This window comes from Leptonychotes weddellii, chromosome 12 (genome assembly GCF_054177405.1).
Source record: "Leptonychotes weddellii isolate Sample4059 chromosome 12, ASM5417740v2, whole genome shotgun sequence".
Lineage (NCBI taxonomy): Eukaryota > Metazoa > Chordata > Mammalia > Carnivora > Phocidae > Leptonychotes > Leptonychotes weddellii.
Genome location: NC_138380.1, coordinates 72,742,437 through 72,761,031, shown reverse-complemented (window position 1 = coordinate 72,761,031; position 18,595 = coordinate 72,742,437). Strand labels below are relative to the sequence as shown.

Here is an 18,595-nt window from a genome sequence, read left to right as displayed (position 1 = left end):
GGCAAGAATGTTATTTTCTACACAGATTTTAAGAGGCTCTGGATCCATTCTGTAGCATAAGCTCATTCTCTTCGAAAGGAAAACAGAAACAATGTGATTCCGAGAGCCAGCCTGAATTAAAAACAGTGGTGATCAATAGCGTACTTGGCATCTGTATTCCAAACTGGTAGGTACTCTAGGCATGCATAACTAATAGTCTTTCCTACTTGTTTTTCAAAAGACCTTCAACAAGTTGCACTTGACATTCACAAAAGTGCACATTCTCTGTGATGTTCTTTCTCTCTTTAGTTTTAAATTAAATGTGACATTCATAATTTAATCCTACACTAACCAATTGTATATCAGAAAAAAATTCACTTGGGGTAAGCATTTTCTTCATTGATTTAAGTTAGAATGAGGAATTCAAACAATGGTATAAGAAGCTTTTGTCCCTTGCTGTTTAGTAATGTTTCTTACATTGGGCTATTTTGAAAAGTATCTAACTTGATACAACACAAACGGAAGAAAAACCTTAGTATTTTTAAGTTCTTTTTGACTGATACGTTCTTTTTTTTTTTTTTTTAAGATTTTATTTATTTACTTGAGAGAGAGAGAGCAAGAGAGCATGCACATGAGCAGGGGGAGGGGCAGAGGGTCAAGCAGAGTCCCCGCTGAGTGTGGATTCCGGGTTCCCAGGACCCTGAGATCATGACCAGAGCCAAAGTCATACACTTAACCAACTGAGCCACCCAGGCGCCCCTGACTCATATGTTCTTAATAATATTTCCTCACTTACAGCATTTTCATGCCATAAAACTAATTTATCATCTATGGAAGGTGATTTTTACTCTAAATTTTGAAATTGTATATTGACGAGTCAAATAAATTAATAAATAATCCAATTAGCAAGATCTTGCTAAAGTAGATCTGTTTCCTCCATAAATGCTGGATCCACTTACATTTCTACTTGAGTGTTTTAGTACAGTTATAAATAAAAATGTTCTTTATTTTAATGGTCCACCTAAATCATATACTAGTAGCAGTAAAAATAAAAATTATTGCACTAATTCCATGAACACAATATATTTTAAAGTAACTTTTTCTAACAGCTGTTTCCTTACTTAACCAGTGCTTATGTAAATTATGCAAAAACTCAGAAACAGAAAAAAGAATACGTTCTAAACCTTAAAAACAACTTTTCAAGTCTCCTCACATGTTTTATAAAATTTCACATACAAATAATCCTTTCCTTTCTTCTTTTTTTTTTTTTTAATATGGGGTAAGGTCAGAAACTAAACAGAAAATCTAATACCTAACATTTTTTTTAAAGATTTTATTATTTATTTCCGAGAGAGAGAGAGAGAGAGAGAACACAAGCAGGGGGAGTGGCAGGCAGAGGGAGAGGGAGAAGCAGGCTCCTCCCTGAGCAAGGAGCCCGATGTGGGACTTGATCCCAGGACCCTGGGATCCTGACCTGAGCCAAAGGCAGATGCTTAACCCACTGAGCCACCCAGGCATCCAATACCTAACATTTCTAAAACTAGCTCAGTGAATTTTTACTGAGCACAAGATACCAGAGTTGCATGTGTTATTGGCAAAACATCAGACATACACACACAAACACATGGATACATAACATACTTCTGTCCTGTTTTTTGTTGTTGTTTTTCTCCCCCCTATTTTTTGCTAGTTTTTTTTTCCCCCTACTGGAATTATCAGGTATAAATAGGCTGTCTCAAGCCTTACTCATTTAAGTATTTTTTATTTTACAACCATATCATGACCAATCATTAATCTCACATTAACATTTCGATCTCCAATGGGATTATTTTCTGAATGCAAAGCAACTGGTGCAATTGGAGGCTTACCTAGAAACTAAAGATGTCAACTACAAAATAGGAGATACGAGGTACACGTAGAATGATGGAAACATTACTTACTACTATTGTCACTGGTAAGTGTTTATAGTTAAATAGTAATACCTTTTCAAACACTATCTCCTATAGAGTTCATTCCATCAACCATCCTACTCTTAGACAGATACTATCTTCCTTTTGTGGTTGACGGAACTGAAAGGCAGATGTCCTGAATTTTCTCACACAGTAAATCACACAACAAATTCATACTGAAGAAGTGAATAGGATTCAGGGTGGTCTGTACTCTAGTCCAGGGCCCAACCGCTATCTAACATGTGACAGAACCTACATTTTCTTGTGTTTTCCATTAGTAAGTGACTTAGACTAACCTTCTGAATAAGTTCTTATTTTTGACACCTCAGTTCACGTAAGTCCAATCTAAAAGGAAAGCAACAAAATTACATCACACCAGTAGTCACTCCCAAATGCGTATTGGAACTATTCATTAGTCAAATGAGGGATAGTCCAAAGAAAATCAGGTCTGAAGAGAAAGCCTCAATGACTTGAAAATGGACTGGAAAGTTCCTAAGAGTCTGAAGTCTCCAACATTAACATGGACTACAAGTCAGGCCCTAGCCACCACTGTAGGAGTCTATGAACACATAACTAGCAGCCAGTTATGAACACATTAGTGCCTCCTCTGGGTGATTTCCATAATCTTTGCAAACTTTTTTGATCATCTAAATATTTTGGAGCCTGCCCCATTGTAGAGCTCTTAATAACTGAGCATTGGGAGAATAAATAACAACAAAGCCTGTTATAAAATCAGTAATTCTTTGAAATGATTTTCTTTTTTATTTATCAGAAAATAACATACTAATTTGAAACACAGTGGTGTGTGTAGGGGTGTGTCATCCATTCTGTCTGTAGCTAGTCTATTGCATATTGGGCACCTCCAAGGGTCCAAGGTTTATAGGCCCACTACGCTTCCGTACGTACTTTATGTTCTTCTATAGCCTCTCTTATAATCTGTTGGTCACTGAGTATGACATGTAATTCTGAGACATCTATTAGATATAAACCAGTGGAGCTCTGTATTAAGGTTAATTTAATTGAAAAAATATATATTGAAAACAAATTTAGGAAGTGTCTTCAGTAGGTCCGACATATCTAAAGATCATCTCTAACAACCTCAGGGAGGGTGACTATAAATCATGTTTAACTTGTCTAACAGGAAATGCCCATGAAAGTATTCATGTTATGGTCTCCTTATATTCTCAGATCCCAGAAAATTATAGGTAAAGAATTTTGTGAAACAAATGACCTACCAATTGTCCACAAAGAGCCAGTGGCCATGGGTCCTTCACAGTGAAGTTCTTGTTAATGAGACATTGTCTTGCCTCTGCCCTTAGTTTATACTCCCAGGATCTATATTTTTAAAAACCAATGTGATCCACTAAATTCCCTCTGTTGCTGGTTGCTGGAGTGGTGGGGAGTGGGAGGGATGGGGTGGCTGGGTGATAGACATTGGGGAGGGTATGTGCTGTGGTGAGCGCTGTGAATTGTGAAAGACTGCTGAATCACAGATCTGTACCTCTGGAACAAATAATACATTATATGTTAAAAAAAAAGAGGAAGAAGAAGAAGATAGCAGGAGGGGAAGAATGAAGGGGGGAATCGGAGGGGGAGATGAACCATGAGAGACTATGGACTCTGAGAAACAAACTGAGGGTTCTAGAGGGGAGGGGGGTGGGAGGATGGGTTAGCCTGGTGATGGGTATTAAAGAGGGCACGTTCTGCATGGAGCCCTGGGTGTTATACGCAAACAATGAATCATGGAACACTACATCTAAAACTAATGATGTAATGTATGGTGATTAGCATAATAATAAAAAAATCAATTAAAAAAAAATTCCCTCTGTTGCTGCCTGTCATTTTCAAGAAAAATCCCAAGTTCTCTAACATGGCAGTCTGTGTTGCTACCAAAAAGACACAAGAAAAAATAATTTCTTCTGTGGGGTTTCTCTATTTCCACCAAATTGCTTTCTTTTTGTTTCTCAACACGTTTTACATTCATCATTCCTCAGGGCAGGTAGCAGCAGTATTATTCTTACTCCTGGCCCAAGACAGGTAACCACTCCTTCTGTGCTTCCCAGAACCATCAACACGATTCTAACAGCCACAGCCATTATTAACTATAAACTACATCTCTGTTTGCCGGAAGAGTCTATGGGTTCTTTGACAGGAGGAATTAAAAAAAAAAAAAAAAAAAGATTTTATTATTTATTTGAGAGAGAGAGAGCACGAGCAGGGGGGGCGGCAGAGGAAAGGGAGAAGCAGGCTCCCCGCTGGGCAGGGAGCCCTATATGGGGTTCAATCCCAGGACCCCGGGATCATGACCTGAGCTGAAGGCAGATGCTTAACCGACTGAGCTACCCAGGTGCCCCAGACGGGAGGAATCTTGACTTCGACACTTTTGTATCTTCAGTACTATCACTATGTCTGTTATACAACAGACATTCATTAAATACTTGTTAAACTGAAACATTAAATAATACCAAGCATGTAGTGGGCTCTGATGGATCTGACTTTGTTGATAGACTAGATTTTGCTTGAAGACAAACATGGCAATTGAATTCATTCATCTTATTCTCAAAACTCATTATAATATCTGACACATGATAGATGTACCAAAAAAAAAAAAATCTTTGTCGAATGAAAAAAGAAAATCACTGAGTAGATGAATGATGTTTTAAGATATGGACATTTTGAGAGAAATAAAATATTACTAAGTAATATATTCTTAGGAGGTTCCTTATAATACGTCAGGAACAAATACACTCAACTGATAGAAAGGAAACAGCAATGCAGGAGAGGTTCTAATAATGACTATTTTAATTTTTACAACAGTACTTTAGTTATATCCATCACCTTTTCCCCTTTTCTCTAATTTCTTTAAGAGCAACAGAATGAATTTAGAAATACTACTGTGTCAGGAAAACAAAAGTCATTAAAGAGGATGCTTCTAGTAGAAACCTAGCTCTTCTTGCCTCTAAACGAAAATAACAATCAAATAAAGCCATACATGGGCCTACTGTGATAAATTTAGAGTATGTTCTAAAAAGAGACCAAGCCCATGTGAAGACACCATAAGGAAAATAAAATTTTAGCTCTACTCAAGCATGATTCAATGGACCAATAACCTGAAATACTCAGTAGACCCAACTCCCTCCTCAAAAAATCCACTGCTACAGTGATGCCTCCCTTGTTTCTTCCAAGTTTCTCATTAGTAATGATACCAGTAGCAGCTAAAAATAATTGTGCTATCCGGTATCTTTCTTCTAGTAAATGTATTCTTCTCTTTAATGCACATTTATGTAGTGTAAAGCTTTTTACTACCAAGAAAAAAAAAAAAGATAAAGAGTAATATTCCCAATATCCATTATAAAGATATCAAAACCTATATTGTTAAAGTCAATGCCAAAGTTTGCCATAGAGTAGAAGTCTGTCTGTCTCTGTTTTTTATTATAATATATTAGGAGTCAATTGCATTGTCATACTTCGTTGAAGGCAGAAAAGCCTATTGAAGTATTTAGCCTATTCACAGGGTCTACTTGAATTTGTCTATGTGCTTGTGATATACACATCCTCGCGTGCGCACACACACACACACACACACACACACACACACCACTACCACATAGACCAATTTTCAATTTCTTTACATACTAACAAGATCTCAGACACTGTGCTTGAGCTCTTTGCCTAATAAATGACAAAGACATGAAGTATAAAGAAGCAAGAACTAATGTAGATGCCTCTGATTTAGCTAAGAATTGTCCCACTAAAAATGAAATAGTACTGAGCAATTTGCCAACTATAATGCCAACTCTCCTACAGAGTGTATGGAAAAAGGAAAGGACCCTCAGCTTTGGAGTCATGCAGATTCAGATGTAAAGCCCACCCCACCAGTTGCATCACTTGGGCAAATTAATATCTATGAGTCTCTGTTTCCTCCTCTATAAAACTGGAATAACATCAGTGAACTCATAATTTTACTGTGATTAATAATCATTTTAATAAAATGATATCTCTAAAAGAGCAGGTTCTCAATACATGCTATATCCCTTCAACTTCTCCATTTCCTAATTTACTGTAAACTTCAAGAGCATTCAAACTTCATTCCTGATCTACTAATCCCATTTTATATTTTGAATCTAAATCTAGGCCTGAGTTTAGAAAATTATTAGCTTCCTTTCAAGAAAACATAAGACATACTCTGCGTTTAAAATCTCAAAGCTGACTCGACAGTGTCAACACATCAAAATATTCTCACGAACCATATCTCTTATTTTCTATTGCTTTATATATCATTAGTTCATCAATTAATTTATTAAATTATTTATTAAATTCCTAAAGGCCTCTTTCCTTACATTTTATCTAAAAGGCACCTTTCAGGTTTGGCTTAAAAGGTGTTTTAGGTGAAGGGAATTAAGAGGCACAAAATTCCAGTTTTTAAAATAAATAAATCACAGGGATGAAAAGTACAATATTGTAGTAATGCTTATGGTAACAGATGGTGACTACACTTATCATGGTGAGAGTTTCATAATGTATATAAATCATCAAATCACTATGCCATACACCTGAAACCAACGTAATATTGTATGTCAACTACACTTCAATTAAAAATAATTTTTAGAAGGTGTTTTGAGGTGTAGTTATTGAAATACTTCCAAATTACAGTTGAATTAAGAGTATGCAAACTTAGGGTGCCTGGGTGGCTCAGTCGGTTAAGCATCTGACTCTGGATTTTGGCTCAGGTCATGATCTCAGGGTCATTAAGATTAAGCCCTGCATCAAACTTTGTGCCAGGGGAGCCTGCCTAAGATTCTCTCTCCCTTTCCCTCTCCCTCTGCCCCTCCCCCCCAACCTCTCTTCCCCTCTCTAAAAAAAAAAAAGTGCACAAACCTAAGGATCCAAAACAATCCTTAAAACATCTACAATTTGGTCTCAGGCTCTCATATTATAATTCTACCAATTGTATAGTTAGGGCTGATGTAACTCGTACATATACTGAAAAGAACATTTCACATTTTCGCAAGAGTTATTAACCTGATTATGAATCAGACACCTTTATAAGCTTTATTAATGGTTTAGATTAATAGATTATTGCTTATAGATTAATAGATAAAACTGTCTTTATATTTCAAAGCCTTTGTATTTCTGACCTAAACACGTTTTTTTCTATGTGTTGCTCTCTCCACCATGTGCAAGCTGCAGAGAGAACTGTGCTACTTGGGACTACATTTTGCACTAATTCAGGGATTTCTGGAGCTCCAGGGAACTGCTACTCAGACCTGCTTATGGTCAGGCAGCTGAAGGGAAGCCCGTACCCCACAATGAAATTTCAAACCTCCTGGGAATCCTTCTTCTGTGGGATCAATCTGGGGATTCAGGACAAAAAGAGTCCCAGGAGACCGATTTATACCATCACCATCTCACCTTTCATATCTTAATCTCTTAATCCTTCTAGAAGGCTCAGGAGAGAGGGAGGAGAGAGAAAATGCACATATGTGTGTGTGGTGTGCGTGTGTGCACGTGCTAATAATGAAAGAAAGGGAAGGGAGAGGGAGACACGGTCAGAAGGGTTAATGCTGGGCCCAAGCACACAGATGCAGAATTAATTTCTAGGTTTAGTGCAAATACTACTATAGCAACAGTATGAATTTAAATACAGTAGCGAGCTAATTACATAAATAGATGCTACCATCTTTAATTCCTCTAGGAGTAAAATTGCCTCACTATTCATAGTACTGTCGTATTATAATTTCCTGGGCTGTAAGAACAGACTTATGATGACGCCTCTTCAACTGTTCTTAATCATTAAAATAATATGTTTCTAAAATAATTCTCCAAAATTCCTTTACCTTCATAAAGAACATAAAATCTGTCATCAAAAGGTTACTGTGAGGCTTGAATAAAGAAAAAAAAGGTGAAAATGTCTAGTATAGTGCATGACCTATTTTAGGGATTAATTGACATTATGTGAATTTGAATATCCTTAAAGTAACGGTAAATGAATTTTATTGCCAAGAATGAGAAATAATGGATTAGAGGTATAGAGTAGCATATGATACACTAGACCAAAATAATTAATAATGCAAAATGTTTTAATCAATCATTCTAACCTATCTGAGACATTATTATTTTCAGCAGACAGTATTCTAGGATGTAAAACTGAAAAAACTTAAAACAGAAAAATGTGATCATGGTACTACAATCAATTCTCATAATGTTAGACTAAACATGTTATTTGTTTCACATTCAACTTCACTAGAACTACTTCATTTTTCTGTTAGACGAAGAATTTTATTTATGGATTTTAACTAATTTATACTCATCCTAGTAAGATTTTCGGTGTTGCATCTTTAAAAAAAAAAAAAAAAGTCCACTTTTTTATGCTCTTATACTAGCTGCAATGAAGTCATGTATAGCCAGCAAGCGCTGAAAGAACATGCCTCTGTCAAATGCAAAAGATCCTATTCAATAAAACAAATAACACAAAAGGGATTTTCATTACATAAAATAGAAAATTTTCCTTCTCCAATGGGCTCACTGCGTTGATTTTTTTTTCTTGATTTGTTTGTTTTGTATTATACACAGCCACATGTTCCAAATCAATGTTGAGTCAGGCTCACACTGATTTATTGCAGAAGGGAAAAAAAAAATACATTGTAAAAGCCATGAAAATGTATTTCGTTCACATTTTATTAAAATTAAGAGTGTGCCTTAACATCACATAGTGCCAGAGTTAGGAAACAGTTCCTTGTACTATAAAAGTCAATTTTGTTTTAAAACCACAAATCAGGTTTTCAAGGAAAACTTTAAATTATTTAGAAGTTGTACATTTAACTCTGGATAGTTATGATACTAAACATTTTGGTATATGTTACACAGATACTTGTGCTTCCAATATCTATTTGAATTCTGTACCAAAACATTTTAAACTGTACTGTTCTGGTTTTATATTTTACAATAAAACCAAGCCTTTAAACATGGCATATAAAACTGAACTGGTTCTCTCATTCCCTCCACCAGCCCACCTTCCACAAGCACCACTAAAGAAAAAAAAAAAAGGGCGCCTGGGTGGCTCAGTTGGTTAAGCGACTGCCTTCGGCTCAGGTCATGATCCTGGAGTCCCTGGATCGAGTCCCACATGGGGCTCCCTGCTCAGCGGGGAGTCTGCTTCTCCCTCTGACCCTCCCCCCTCTCATGTGCTCTCTCTCATTCTCTCTCTCTCAAATAAATAAATAAAATCTTTAAAAAAAAGAAAAAAAAATCTTATTTATAATACACCTTTCCAAAGATGAGAAGAAGGAAGAATCCTGGCTGATTTTAGTTAAAAATCATTTAAAGTTCACTTCGGCAGTGTATTTCATGCCTTGCAAATCTTTTTCACATGTTTTCAAGTATACATATTTACTTGTCATTGCCAGTAATTATTATCATCAATTCATGATTAAAAGAGGCGTTACTGAATAAATGCTACTCGCCAAGCAATATGGTCTTTTACACACACTCTCTCTTCTAATCCCCACAGCAAGCCCCTGAGCGAGGTGTCATGCCCACGTCAGAGGTCAGAAGGCTGAGGCCTGGAGGCCCCACGGCTTCCATGCCCTTACACCACACGACCTGACTGTAGCCGGAAGCAAACACACAGAGCTAGCCTCCAGATCCTAGACCCTGAACCTTTATTCTATACAACCTCCACGGCGAAACCACAGAATTATTTACACTTAGCTCTAGCTTTTGAATTTTTAAAAGTATGGTTTGTAGTTCCTGCATTTAAATGTCAAAATTTCCATTTTCAAAGGTGACCAGAAATCCCATACTGGCTTCATAAAGGGAATAAAGACCAAAGACTTTTAAGAATTTTCTGGGCTGAGCTCACTGTTTTTTCAATGGACTAATTTAGAGGTATAAAGCCTTTCATATTTCACCTTGATTTGTATCTTAAAATGAGAGGGAAAAGAGTTTTCATTCATTAATTAATATGCACATTAATGAGATAATTTGTGGATTTTATTATTTTTCAAAGGCATTGAGCCTCTCAAAGGAAAATACCTCACAGACACAAAGTTCATTCTTGTTATTAAAAATGCCATTTTTATCTCAATCGATAAATACTTCATATCTATATTCATTTATTAGGATTTTAATCAGCTTTAAATTCAATCCTTCATGACACTAAGGGATGAGGCATCAAAACCTTACACACAAAATCCTTTTATTTATCAAAGAGGTTTCTATAATCCCATAAGACAAAAGGGAGAAAGTGAGCTTGAGAAACAAAGAAATCTAAAATAGCTATTAATCATAATTTCATTTTCAAATGGTCTTCACAGACATTTTCTGATGTTTATACTGGATGTTTAGTTTTAGTTTTCTACAGTGGACCAACAGCCCTATCCTATGTTAAACTGAATCAAGTAAGAACTTCTAAGAGATATACTTAAAGCCCATTTGCAAGAAAAATAATAGCATGGCCACATGTCTTCACATCATTTGAAATAAAAGGAAAATGAAATTAAACAAGAAACAAAGCAATAACTAAAACACAGAATGATCATGATTAAAGAAAGCTAAAAGCCACAGGAAAACAAGGTCACATGAAAGAACATTATTGTCAATAAGAATCATGTTCTTCATTACTTAGGAATTCTTGATGTAGTGTCCCCTCTTACAAATTGCCTCCAAGTGTAGTATACTCAAATTTTTAAAAGTATCACCACATCTGTTATCTTATTTGATCTTCTTAAGTACATTGTAAGTATCTTTCATATGCTTCCTGAGGCCATACATGAGTAATTTACTTTTACACAATGTCACATGTGCAAATGGGTGGCAGAAGCAGGCATATCATCGGTCATCTTATTAATTTAATGTTTTTGTGGTACACTTAGTTTAAAAATGTGTGTGTGTGTGTGTATTAAAACTGTAGTCTCATTACTGTTAAGTTACACCTATTCCTTTACATAAGGCCTCTCTGAAGTCTTTCTCTGCAAGGTTTACTTATAGATTAGCTTATTTAACATGTCTTTTAAAAATTTATTTAAAATTTGTTGGAGAATCTGGGGGAAAACATATACAGCTAAATTAAAGTGCCAGAGTAACATAAAGAAAACTCAGAAATAAATAAAGGTAATGAAAACGCAATGCTGGGGGGTGCCTGGGTGGCTCAGTCAGTTAAGCGTCTGCCTTCGTTAGGCTCAGGTCATGGTCTCAGAGGCCTGGGATCTAGCCCCAAGTCGGCTCCCTGCTCAGCAGGGAGTCTGCTTCTCCCTCTGCCCCTCCTCCCCGCTCATGCTCTCTAAATAAGTAAATAAATAAATAAAATCTTTTTTAAAATGCGATGCTGGGCAATAGGATATATTAATGCACAAATATGATTTGCTTCTGGAGACAGATAACATACTTCTTACATTAGATGAAGTGCTAAACTAAAGGAGACAAAGCAGTATTTCAGAAGTAGCTTAAAAGTTATGAAGAGAGGGACACGTGAGTGGCTCAGTCAGTTGAGCATCCTACTCTTGATTTCAGTTCAGGCATGATCTCGTGGGTCATGGGCTCGAGCCCAGCGTTGGGCTCTGTGTTTAGTGGAGAGTCTGCTTGGGGAATCTCTCCTGCTCTTCCCCATGCACGCTCTCTCTCTCTCTCTCACAGATAAATAAATCCTTTTTTTTTTTTTAAATTTATTTGACAGAGAGAGAGAGAGACAGTGAGAGAGGGAACATAAGCAGGGGGAGTGGGAGAGGGAGAAGGTTTCCTGCAGAGTGGGGAGCCCGATGCAGGGCTCGCTCCCAGGACCCTGGGACCATGACCTGAGCAGAAGGCAGATGCTTAACGACTGAGCCACCCAGGCGCCCCAATAAATAAATCTTAAAAAAAAAAAAAAGTTGTGAAGGGTTGCCTGGGTCATTAATGCAGACCACAAGCATTCCACAAACTTCATCTTCATTAAGGTGCACAAATTGATGCCTTGATAAAATATACCCTAGAGGTTTGTGTTAAAGAGTAGCTGAAAGATCAAAACACTAAAGCCTTTGAAAAATCTATTTCCAAAATCTTTCCGTAACAGTCCCACATTTGCAACTTTAACACACACAAACACAATTACCAGGATTATTTTAATTGTCTAATTTTAACCACATTCTACTTCTACAGACAATTGCAATATGCTTTCCATCAAAATCGTATGAATTATACATGGGAAAAATCTTTGATCATTACTGCCTCTCACACTTGGGAAAAGTGTAATAAAATTGAAAATGTAGCAAGGGCTCAGTGCTGATTTTCTCACAAAGCATAAAGCATCCTCCAGCATGTCCACTCAAATGTAGTGAGCAGCACTGATTCCAAGCAAGAAATACAATGTGTCACCTGGACAGCAATTCCATGGCAAACCTTAGGCTGGCCATTGGAACATTACTGTTTCACAGTATCAAGGATTACAGTTTTACTCAAATCACCGCCCTCACAGTGGAGGCAAAATTCTCTGAATCTCCCTGGGCTTATGGCTTGCTCAGCCCTGCAATGATGCATAATTGTTTTCATCTTGAATAAACCTCTGAATAATTCTCTATTCATGCAAAAGTCCCCACTATGTAATTGAAGTTCACCTTTAATGGCTTCCAAGTAGAAAAAGAACTCTTTGGGGTTTGCTGTCTACCAAGATGGAAGAAAACCCTAAATATGGCATAGCTAACCATATAGTAAATATGTAAAATTTGGTGAAGACACTTGTTTTATAAATAGCAGTGGAACCCCAACCCTTGCTAAAAGATGAGCATTCTTAAAAATTCAGTAATTTGACATGTTGCAAATTCTTTATCCAGCTAAACACACACATACACACACACACACACAGTTTAGAAAACAGTTTTGTTAAAATTCACTTTAAAGAAAAGGTGGAAAGATCTCCATCTTCACTTACTAGAAATAAACGGGCAACATTAGAGAATAAAATACATGTTCATGGTTTCTTATAAAAGTCTTGATAACTTCTCTCGGTAGCATAGCATAAGCTATAGATTTACACTTAAACACATTCTCTTTGATAGTTTATAAGCATTTTATTTAATGCTATATATGTGTTCTACATACCTGTATATAAATTTGTGTCCTCACCTTATTAAAGATCAGGTATTATATTGTCTGTATACTAGATCCATTGCATTCAAGGTAAACTCATTTCAGGCTATCATAGTAATAGCCCTTCAGAGCACTAAGCCTCTGTATCTGGGAATCCTGATGAATCACTATATTTAAAAAAAAGAAAAAAAAAACCCCAAAAATATTTATTTTATAAGTGCCTCATGCTCATTATAGGAAAAAACTAGAAACTACTGATAAGCAAAATAAGCAAATGCTCTTTAGACCACTCAGTTAATATCTCAAAGTATGTACTATACGCATATATACTTTACATTTTATGCATAAATAGAGCTATTAATTCATACATTTAATGTATAAATATTTTAACACTTTAAAAATATACCTGCGTAACTCTTTTGTTCACATTATAGTAGAATATGAACGTATTTTCAGGTCAATAAACAAAGAATGGTACCATAAACATACACTGCTTTTAATGAACCAATCCACAATTACTTATACCAAAACATCAAAGAAACATCACAGAACTTTTTTTTTTTAACGCTGCATAAGAAGAATTTTATTTTAGAAACTACTTTATGAGTATAGTCGGGACAAAGTCTCTCTTAAGCCTTGTCTGGGGTGTGTGTGTGTGAGAGAGACAGAGAGAGAGAGAAAGAGAGAGCAGGGTGGGGAGAATGTCGGTGGGAGTAGAAGGGCTGAGAAAAGGGACTTTCAGCTGACCAAACAGTTGAAATATCTGTATAAGCTCCTCCAACTGGTAGTTGTTCTACAAAAGTGTTTTAAACTTATTTTGGGGAATATTCAGACAGCTCTGATCTTTATGAAAAGGGCAGACTGTATCTGGCTGGTGTTACAGATACATAGGCCTGTGGGAGAATGAGACAGAATTCTGCTGCCCTTTTGGCTCAATTCTGTCAGTTCTGTATATCAACATACTCTTCATTTTCACTCCCCTCCCCACAATTGTGCACACGCATGCACGAGCTCGCATGCACGCGCACACACACACACACAAAACCTGAGAGCAGGTAAGCCATAGAGAAGGCTCCCATATCTAGGGTCTTCTTCCAGTCCCTCAGGTCACTGTTCATCCTCCAGAGTTACCAGCTTTGAAAGGAAGAGAAATCACAATGTGCTGGACAGACTACAAGCAAAAGTTCTAGGACCGCTGACCATGTTAGTCTGCTTTCTCTTCTTACAGGCCTCTTGGGAATTTTTAAAACGGGGATTTGGAGCCGGGAAATAACATTTCAGGAACTAACTAATTTGGAATTAAACCATATCCATCTTTTTTTTAAGCCAGTTTGAGTGTGTAACTCTGCAAGTCAAAGTAGAAGGGCCAAACTCTCCTCACAGGGCCCACTGAGCTCTGCCCTGAAACACACCCACTCGTGTTGTTGGCTTTGTTGGTGCTTTGTCATGGAAACAGAGGCTCACTTGATTTGATGGCATCAGGTAGACAAAAACATTTGTTTTATATTATTAACTATAAGGAGAGAGCCTCCATGACCATTTTCATCTAATTTGTGAGATTTCCTTAGGATAAATTAAGTCGGTGTTTTAACACCTTTATAAAGATGTTTTAACATTATAAATTCATTACTCAGTCATCCTGAAATTTGGGAAAAGAATGTACAAAGAACATATCTGAACTCTATGGAATACACACACACATATATACATTCAAATATACAGAAAAAGAAAGAGGGGGAGAAAGAGAGATGAGCCCTAAGCTCTTCAAACAATAAACTTTCTGTTTTACAAAAAATGAAAGTAGGAAGTACCAGAAATGTGTGAAAAGGCGTGGGTATAAGCAATAGACACTAAGCACCTTATAATGCAACCAAGCTAATACTTGAAAACACTGAGCAGGCCAAGCAAAGAGTATAGATATTACACAAGGCTCTCTTGTAGATTCTAAGATGCCACAGGTCATGACCATGTGTATTAATAATAATAATAACCACACTAAAATAACAGTGACAAAGTACTTCATGCATTAGTTTAGTGATGCCCACTCAGCAGTCAGGCATTCACGTTGGCTGTTTTTTCTAAGTTGTTGGCAGATTTCCACGGATCCATACATGTCTCCCATGAGAGTTCTCTTCCGTAATGGCTCTCCTTTTGGTAGACCAATAACTGGGGTCAAGGACACTTCTGGTGACCTGAGAACAGAAGGAAGCTCTCGGGCTCACACAGGAACTAAACCCAGGTAAGACCCTATTTGACTTGTGCTATTTGTTTTCCCAAGCACTTTGCTCTCACAATCATTTAAAACAGGATTTTCATAAATATGAATATGTGAAAGGTAAGAACAGAAGCTATGTTTTCTTATTCACAGGCTAACACTTCAAATAACTAAGTGATTTGTTTTCCAATAATTGAAGGTGACACAGTGAACCCAAGTTAGCAATATTTTTCTTGCATCTGATGCCATTTGAAACGTGATTATTGGGATCAGTTTCATAAAATGAGCGCCACATCAGAACGCAGCCACATCTCAATTATGAAAAAAAAGTGTTGTCGTCGTCTATCAAGATTCTGAGACAGTACTATCAGGGAGAAGGGGTGGTTCTTTGAACACAATAATGAAAAAATATCTGTATTAAAGATGCTCTGGAGAGAGAAAAATCCTCACTTAAAATTCAACATAGAGGTTTTCTGCTTTCCAAGGTGTCATGAGAGCACAGAGGAAGCATACCATCGTCAGGAGATACAACAGGGGGAAAAGATGCTAAGAAATACTTCAATCCAGTCTGGCTACTATAACAAAAATACCGTAAACTGGGTGGCTTATAAAAAAAAAAAAAACCTCTATTTTTTATAGTTCTGGAGGTTGAAGACATCCAAGACTGTGGTGTCTGGTGAGCGGTCAGTCCTCTAGGGTCATCTTTCCACTGTAAATTTATATGCCAAAGAAGCAAGAGAGCTCCTTTGGGTCTCTTTTAGAAAAGCACTAATCCTATTCAAGGGCAAACCCTCATGACCTCATCACCTCCCAAAATCTGACCTTCTAATACCATCACATTAGGCATTAGGTTTAAATTTCAACATATCGACATTGGGGGCACACTAACATTCAGACTACAGCAGACAGGTGCCCTAGAGTTGAGTCAGGCACTCAAGAAGCATGATTAAAGGATTCTAGATAAAGGGACTTGTAGGAAAAAAAGAATTCAGGAGAAATAAGAGTATGGGACAATCTGGGAATTCTTCACAGATTCACATGGCTGGGGAACAGACTGGAGATGAGGTTGAAAAGGTGTGCAAAGAGCCAGATCACGAAGGACTGATTTTGGCATGTTAAAGAAAAAAAAGGCACGTCCTTGGCTCTGACCAACTTCATGTGTTATGTTATCTCTAGCACATGATCTTCAGCTTTGCCAACCTCATGGTTGCACAATGGCTGGAAAGAGAGCTGAAATCATCCTTGCTTTTATCCTATAGGAGATTAAGGGTCATATTCTCACTATTATCAAATATTCCTGAGTCTAACTCTATAATCAAGCAGGGATCTTGTGCTGATTGACTTTGGCAGATTGTATCTCCAATCCTGAACTGAGTTCATTAGGAACCATCAGAAACCACCCATGAAGCTGCACCTAGTATCAATCCAACCTAAATCTTATGACTGGTACAGTAGGGGACCTTTGAGAAGGAGCCGGGAAGGGGGGTGAGGGGTGGCGGGGAGCTGGGAATGGGTGGTAAGTAGGCAACTAGCCAAACGGTCTCTACACTTGCCCTGTCATTTTTCTGCATTTTAATGAAGCTTGATAATATTATATCAAGAAGTCAAAGCTGACCCTATGTAAATGAATGTTTGTAGTGGGAAGGTATTTTGTTTCTCAAACACCATATAAATAAGGACTTACCATTTCCTACTGAGATATCCTGAAGATTATTCTCTTCTTTACCTCATCATATAACTTAAGACAGACAAAGTAATATTTAGGGACCCACAGTTAGTGACATTAATTATCTTTTCTCTGAGGGTGATCACTATGGTAGAAGGAGTCTAAGCTTCAACTGTTTGGGCATAAGCAATGACTCTATGTGTAACAGATCTCACTTTTTCATAAATATCAATTTCGAACTCACTACAATATAATAAGACATTTTAATTGAATCTTACATTCAGCATCCTGCTTTTAGTACACGGCATTCTAGGAAATTAAATACTGGCTCTTTTATGTGTTCTTGTCTTTTTAAAAAGATTTGTGGTCCACTGGTAATTTCCAATATCTATCATTTGAAATTTTGTTTTCAATCACTATCATTTTTTCCAAGACTATCACCAATCAAAAATCACTTCCCACTTTACCACAAGAATATCTCAGGACTTGGTTTGTGTAATTTTTAATAATCTTTTTCCAGATATTTTTAAATGTTGAGAAAGTCAGCTACACATATTTATCTACGTGTTGAAATAAATGAAGCCAGGAACAATAAGGAAGAGTCATAAGAAACATAATAAGTCAGTTATCTCTATCTGTATTCAAAAATCTTCATTAAGGCAGGCGATGTAATAAAAAACGTTGATCTCTCATATTCTTCTGTATCTCCCATCTCTCAATGCCATGAGGTAATAAGAAGTTACTGAACAATATTAAACAAAGCCAGAAACACCACCTGCTTCTGCCACCTGCATAATTTCCACATTTTTAAAAGGCTTATATAATGGTTTACTAGCATCTAAAATAGGTTGCTACTGTGTTATCAGAAAACAAAGAGATTTTAAATCATCCACTAAAAACAATCAGGAAAGGGGGCACAAAAGATTCTTTTGGCATACTGGAAATCGTCTGTATCTTCACAGGAGTCTGGGTTACATTGCTGTAAGCATCTGTCAAAATCCATTTAGTTTTACACAAAATTTGTGTATTTCATTCTACATAAATTATACCTCAAATTAAATACATAAATACATATATTAAATAATCCCCAAAAGTACAATACATTCTCACTGTGACACTGCAATTAGATCCTTATAAAGCAGTCACTCCATAGCCATGCCCATGAAGGACGGTATGGACTTGCAAGGACTGAGCTATAATGCATTTTTCCATTTTTGTTTTCAGCTTTGTAAGTGATTTGGTGCTGCTATGTCCTCTGTTCTTTTTCTTTTCAGAGCCATACATTAAAAACACTTTTTCAGCTTTTTATATGCCACATGTTAGGCTCATTAAAATAACTCCCAAGTTAATTAAGAAATGCCAAGAAGTCCATTAGTGGTTACACGATGGGGAAGGCGCGGGAGACGGGAGGCAGACCTGGACCTGCCTGACGCCAAACGCCTGGTTTCCTAAAGACAAACTTTAACATTTTTTGTCAATAAACGGTTCTCAGTTGCAGAACTACAAAGGACACGTGAAATTAAAAAGTCTAGCAAATCATCACTTTATTTCTCTGATTCATATACTTTTCACTACCTGAATTTGTGTGTCCTTCAAAATACAAGAGTATCAAGTTCTTTATGTCATTTACTATATTTTACTTATTACTGCAATGATGACTACTTCCTTTTTTTTTTTTAGATTTTATTTATTTATTTGAGAGAGAGAGAGCACAAGCCGGGGGGG

The 18,595-nt window shown here is 36.8% G+C and overlaps 1 protein-coding gene and 1 long non-coding RNA gene across 2 annotated transcripts in view; both read right to left on the bottom strand.

The window, feature by feature from the left end:
* Nucleotides 1-18,595, bottom strand: part of CACNA2D1 (calcium voltage-gated channel auxiliary subunit alpha2delta 1) — a 343,011-nt gene that overhangs the window by 243,336 nt on the left and 81,080 nt on the right. The window lies entirely within an intron of this gene.
* LOC145716586 (uncharacterized) overlaps nucleotides 11,605-18,595 on the bottom strand; it is a 35,960-nt gene continuing 28,969 nt past the window's right edge. Inside the window, exon 2 of the long non-coding RNA XR_014139380.1 lies at nucleotides 11,605-13,156. This is a non-coding gene — a long non-coding RNA (uncharacterized LOC145716586). The remainder of the gene's footprint in view (nucleotides 13,157-18,595) is intronic.